Below are 5690 nucleotides of genomic sequence, written 5' to 3' on the forward strand. Positions count from 1 at the left end.
TTGACACTGAAATAACTTACACAGATTGCCTTCGTCTGTTGGAGGGGCGACTGCCAACCGAGAATAAACCCAAAGATCTCCATCGGCAGTTTGTTCTGCTGCTCCAAACCCAACAATCTGGGAGGTTTGGGTCGTGTTCAGGCCTCACTCGAGATATTTCTTTATTTCATTAGTATTATGAACATTCACCCTCGGGTTGGTCTGGTTTGTAGATTCAGCCAAGTGTTTGGTTTATTGACTAATCTGCCAATTATTTATTCAATGAATTGATTATAACTTAATCACATTATCTTAGATGACAAAGTGTTCAACAAACAGTTGAACACGGTTGTTTCTGCGCTGTATCACTGAGCTGCTGATACTGACACCTGACTCCACCCACCTCTGTTTGTGTAACTCAAACCAAACGCACCTGTCGCTCCTGAACGCCCCTCAGGCTTCTTTTTAAACTTTGTCCATAAACCTAAAGATCACCATTAAATTAATAAATAACATGATTTATGATAATATTTGTATCTCTAATTTACCTTTGCAGTCCAGGAGGTGTTTAGCCTAGCTTAGCACAAAGACTGGAAGCAGGTGGAACTGCCTAGCCTCGCTCCTTCAAAGTTATATTTTAAGCAGACATGTTGCGTCTCGTTTACTGAAAACCTAGAATCACACTGTGGGAGAAGAGAGCCCCTGCTGTGATGATGACGAAGCTGACTCTCCCAGCAGCACTGGGCTGTCACCTGAGCAGGTGGGGGTCTGACCTACAGACCCAGATAATGAAATAGAGAGAGAGTGAGGTAGAGTCAGCAGCAGGTGTCACCTCATCACCGATTGCCATGTGGCTCCACGGTCCTGCTGAAAGGCTGTCGCTGGGGTAACCGGTGGTGGGTGTCTGTTTGTGTTGCCATGTGACATTTGACCAAGCTCATGTTTAGTTGGCCCATTATAACCCTTCTCTTCTCTCTGTCCATAAGTCCATAGAGGCTGCTGACCCCGTTACATTGCCCACTTGCCCAGCTCCTGTTCTGGCATGACACTGGCTCTGCTCCCAATCAGGCCTATAAACCTAGTCCTCTTCTTCCCGGTTCCGGTCCAAAACTCTGTGGTACAACACTAACCGCTAACAAACTGAGCTAACAGCAGCTAACAGACTAGAGCTAACATGAGCTAATACAGACGGCGTAACAGACTGAGCTAACAGTGAGCTAACAGCAGCTAACAGACTGAGCTAACTGACAGCCTACAACAGCAGCTAACAGACCTGGAGTTCAACATGAGCTAACTCGCAGCTAACAACTGAGCTAACATGAGCTAACGGCAGCTAACGATGAGCAACATGAGCTAACAGCAGCTAACAGACTGAGCTAACATGAGCTAACGGCAAGCTAACAGCACTGAGCTAGACATGAGCTAACAGCAGCTAACAGCACTGAGTTAACATGAGCTAACAGCAGCTAACAGACTGAGCTAACGTGAGCTAACAGCAGCTAACAGACTGAGCTAACATGAGCTAGCAGCAGCTAACAGACTGAGCTAACATGAGCTAACAGCAGCTACAGCTGTCAGCAGTTTACTTCACTGTCCATCATAAACTCTGTAAATCACAGAGAGTTGAGGCGGAGCAGCCGGAGGACATCAGAGGGAAAACCAGAAAACATTTCCTCCATAAAATATGATCCAGTTTCACCAGAATCAGTGAAATAGTTGCTGCTGTGTGACTTAGTGCCGTAAAGCGTTACGTACTTCTCCCGACCCGGAGCCCAAAGTTACATAGTGTGAGAACAGACGTACGAATGACAGAGACACCGTTCAGCTGATCACAGGTCAGTGTGGATCAACAGGAGGTCACAGAGGAAAGTTTATTAAAGTTTGTTGATTTAAAAAGTCTAAATTCTTTCGAGCACTTCGACTCGGCGTGCAGCAGTTTGTTGGTTCTTTGTCTGTTGCAGTCGAACGTTTCACTAAATATAAAACCAGTCATGGAAACTGTCTGTACCTGCCTCCCTCCCCTCTGCTCTGCTCTCTGTATAATTGAATATAGACTCCAGCAGGCGCTCGGTGATCTGCTCGGAGGGTCTCTGAGTTCAGGACAAATGGAAAACTCTGTGTGTGTGTGTGTGTGTGTGTGTGTGTGTGTGTGTGTGTGGTCAGATGGTGTCAGATTTGTCAGGCCAGAGGTCAGTTTATTTCCAGCGTCTCTCTTCATCATACAACTCTCTCTCACACACACACACACACTCCCTCGGTGTGATCTGTCCGTCGCTCACTCCTCGATGTGAATATTTACTGAATGAACGACATAATTCATGATCAGCTGTTCAAACTCTAAACGCTGACAGGAAGTCAGAGTTTAAAACTCCACTCTGTAGTTAAAGTTATAATCTGCTGCCATCTAGCTGTAAGAAGCCGGTACTACACCCATTGACATTTGACGGTAGTTGCTGTTTCCTCATGCTCATCAAGGTCGCAGGGGGTGGGCTACACCCTGGACAGGTCAACAACTGGAAAAACTGACACTGACAAAGAGACTCGACCTTTCTGGTTCCCTCTCCAAACTCCTCCATTCATCTACGACCCAAATTTCACCTCTTAATCCCTCTATCCTTCCTTCATCTCTCCCACAGTACATCATCTCCTTCATCCACAACATGCAGTGAACCTGTCTAAATTTAAATCATTACGCTTCTTCCACCACTTGAATCCAGATCTCTGCCTTCAGTCTTTAAAGTTACGAAATCTTCAAGATGTGTTCAGGGATTTCAGCTCAGACTTTAATCTGATTCATATAATCCTGTGAGACTCTGTTGTAGTTTCACCGCTTGTCCACCAGATATCAGCAGAGACTTTAAATAAAAGTGTCAGTTCTGTCACGACCCTGACGAGTGTTTAACGGCCCAGTCGAGGTGAAGCATCTCGATCTAAATACCTCATTTAATGTTCCTGGGAGTCCTGACAGAGACAAGAGGCACTACCAAACACCTTCTTCTCAATCTCTGAACCAACATTTGGTACAAACAGCTAATACTGTCCATCACACCTCTGAGAAATATGATATAAGTACATAGATATAAGGAGGTAAAACCTGTGTGTGCACCTACAGGTTGTTAAACAAGGCTGTTATGGAGAAGTTGCTGAAGTCAAAGGTCAGGAGTTCAGAAAGTGTTCAGCAGCCTCTGATGTCTTATGCTGTATTATTTATTGACGCTTGGCCAAGGAGAATTAGAGACACTCTCAAAGTTCATCAGAAGTGCCTGAGTCGGTCTCACATTCTGCCCAACTCATCCTGGTGGATCGACTTTAAACCCCAAGATAACACCACAAATACTACACAGTCTGAGTTTTCTTGGTGTGACACCTTGTGGACATCAGAGGAACTGCAGCTTCTGCTCAGGCTTCACACTGTGGTGGTGGCTGCTGATTGGACGCTTCTTGTCTTAAATTGGCGAAATATATTTGGATATTTTATTTATTCAGATCAGAGCGAAAACCAAAAAATGTTTCCTCCATAAAGTGTGACGTCATTTTAAGATAGAGTAATTAAAGGACTCAGCTGGGCAAGGCAATAACTAACGGAGCTAACATGAGCTAACAGCAAGCTACAGCGTCAGCAGGTTTACTTCACTGTCATCATAAACTCTGTAAATCACAGAGAGTTGAGGCGGAGCAGCCGGAGGACATCAGGGGAAAACCAGAAAACATTTCCTCCATAAAATATGATCCAGTTTCACCCAGAATCAGGAAATAGTTGCTGCTGTGTGACTTAGTGCCGTAAAGCGTTACGTACTTCTCCCGACCCGGAGCCCAAAGTTACATAGGTGAGAACAGACGTACGAATGACGAGACACCGTTCACCTGATCACAGGTCAGTGTGGCCAGCAGGAGGTCACAGAGGAAAGTTTATTAAAGTTTCATGTGATTTAAAAAGTCTAAATTCTTTCGAGCGCTTTGACTGGCTGCAGCAGTTTGTTGGTTCTTTGTCTGTTGCAGTCGAACGTTTCACTAAATATAAAACCAGTCATGGAAACTGTCTGTACCTGCCTCCCTCCCCTCTGCTCGCTGCTCTGTATAATTGAATATAGAGACTCCAGCAGGGCTCGGTGATCTGCTCGGAGGGTCTCTGAGTTCAGGACAAAGGAAAACGTCTTGTGTGTGTGTGTGTGTGTGTGTGTGTGTGTGTGTGTGTGTGTGCAGATGGTGTCAGATTTGTCAGGCCAAGGTCAGTTTATTTCCAGCGTCTCTCTTCATCATACAACTCTCTCTCTCACACACACACAACTCCCTCGGTGTGATCTGTCCGTCGCTCACTCTCGATGTGAATATTTACTGAATGAACGACAAATTCATGATCAGCTGTTCAAACTCTAAACGCTGACAGGAAGTCAGAGTTTAAAACTCTCCTCTGTAGTTAAAGTTATAATCTGCTGCCATCTAGCTGTAAGAAGCCGTACTACACCCATTGACATTTGACGGTAGTTGCTGTTTCCTCATGCGTCAAGGTCGCAGGGGGTGGGCTACACCCTGGACAGGTCAACAACTGGAAAACTGACACTGACAAAGAGACTCGACCTTTCTGGTTCCCTCTCCAAACTCCTCCATTCATCTACGACCCAAATTTCACCTCTTAATCCCCTATCCTTCTTCATTCCTCCTCCCACAGTACAATCTCCTCATCCACAACATGCAGTGAAACTGTCTAAGTTTAAATATTACTCTTCTTCCACCACTTGAATCCAAATCTCTGCCTTCAGTCTTTAAAGTTACGAAATCGGCTCTTCGAGATGTGTTCAGGGATTTCAGCTCAGACTTAATCTGATTCATATAATCCTGTGAGAGTCTGTTTGTAGTTTCACCGCTTGTCCACCAGATATCAGCAGAGCCTTTAAATAAAAGTGTCAGTTCTGTCACGACCCTGACGAGTGTTTAACGGCCCAGTCGAGGTGAAGCATCTCGACTAAATACTTTAATGTTCCTGGGGAGTCCTGACAGAGACAAGAGGCACTAAACCAAACACCTTCCCTCTCAATCTCTGAACCAAAATTGGTACAAACACCTAAGACTGTCCATCACACCTCGGAGAAATATGATATAAGTACAAGATATGAGGACGTAAAACCTGTTTGTCACCTACAGGTTGTTAAACAAGGCTGTTATGGAGAAGTTGCTGAGTCAAAGGTCAAGGTCAGGAGGTTCAGAAAGTGTTATCAGGCCTGATTAATTTATTGACGCTTGGCCAAGGAGAATTAGAGACACTCTCAAGTTCATCAGAAGTTGACCTTGAGAAGGGTTCTGGGGGAAAAAAGGTAAATGTACAAGCATTCGGAAGTGGGCCAACACAGCTCAAATGCGGGCGTGATGTGGATCGACGAATTTAAAAAACCGACAAGGATAGTATTAAGACAACGACGAGAATGGGGACGGAAATTGACTGGGACAAACAAAGCGGCGGAAACAGACAATCGGTGCTACCAGACTAGACATCAGTGACTGACGTCAGCAGAGAATGTCTTTACGTACAATAAGAGCAAGTGAATGTTGGGTAATGATCCAGCTATGGATATCTAGTCGAATGCGTCAGTACACTGGGATAGTACTTGTTGTGCGTGCGAATCTTGGGAGTTCCGTCAAACCAACAAGCTATCTAGTAGGAAACTATGAAGCAGCAACAGGTCTCTGTGACCCTGGACACCACAGTGTTGAGA

Source organism: Larimichthys crocea, chromosome X, assembly GCF_000972845.2.
Source record: "Larimichthys crocea isolate SSNF chromosome X, L_crocea_2.0, whole genome shotgun sequence".
NCBI classification, from domain to species: Eukaryota; Metazoa; Chordata; class Actinopteri; family Sciaenidae; genus Larimichthys; species Larimichthys crocea.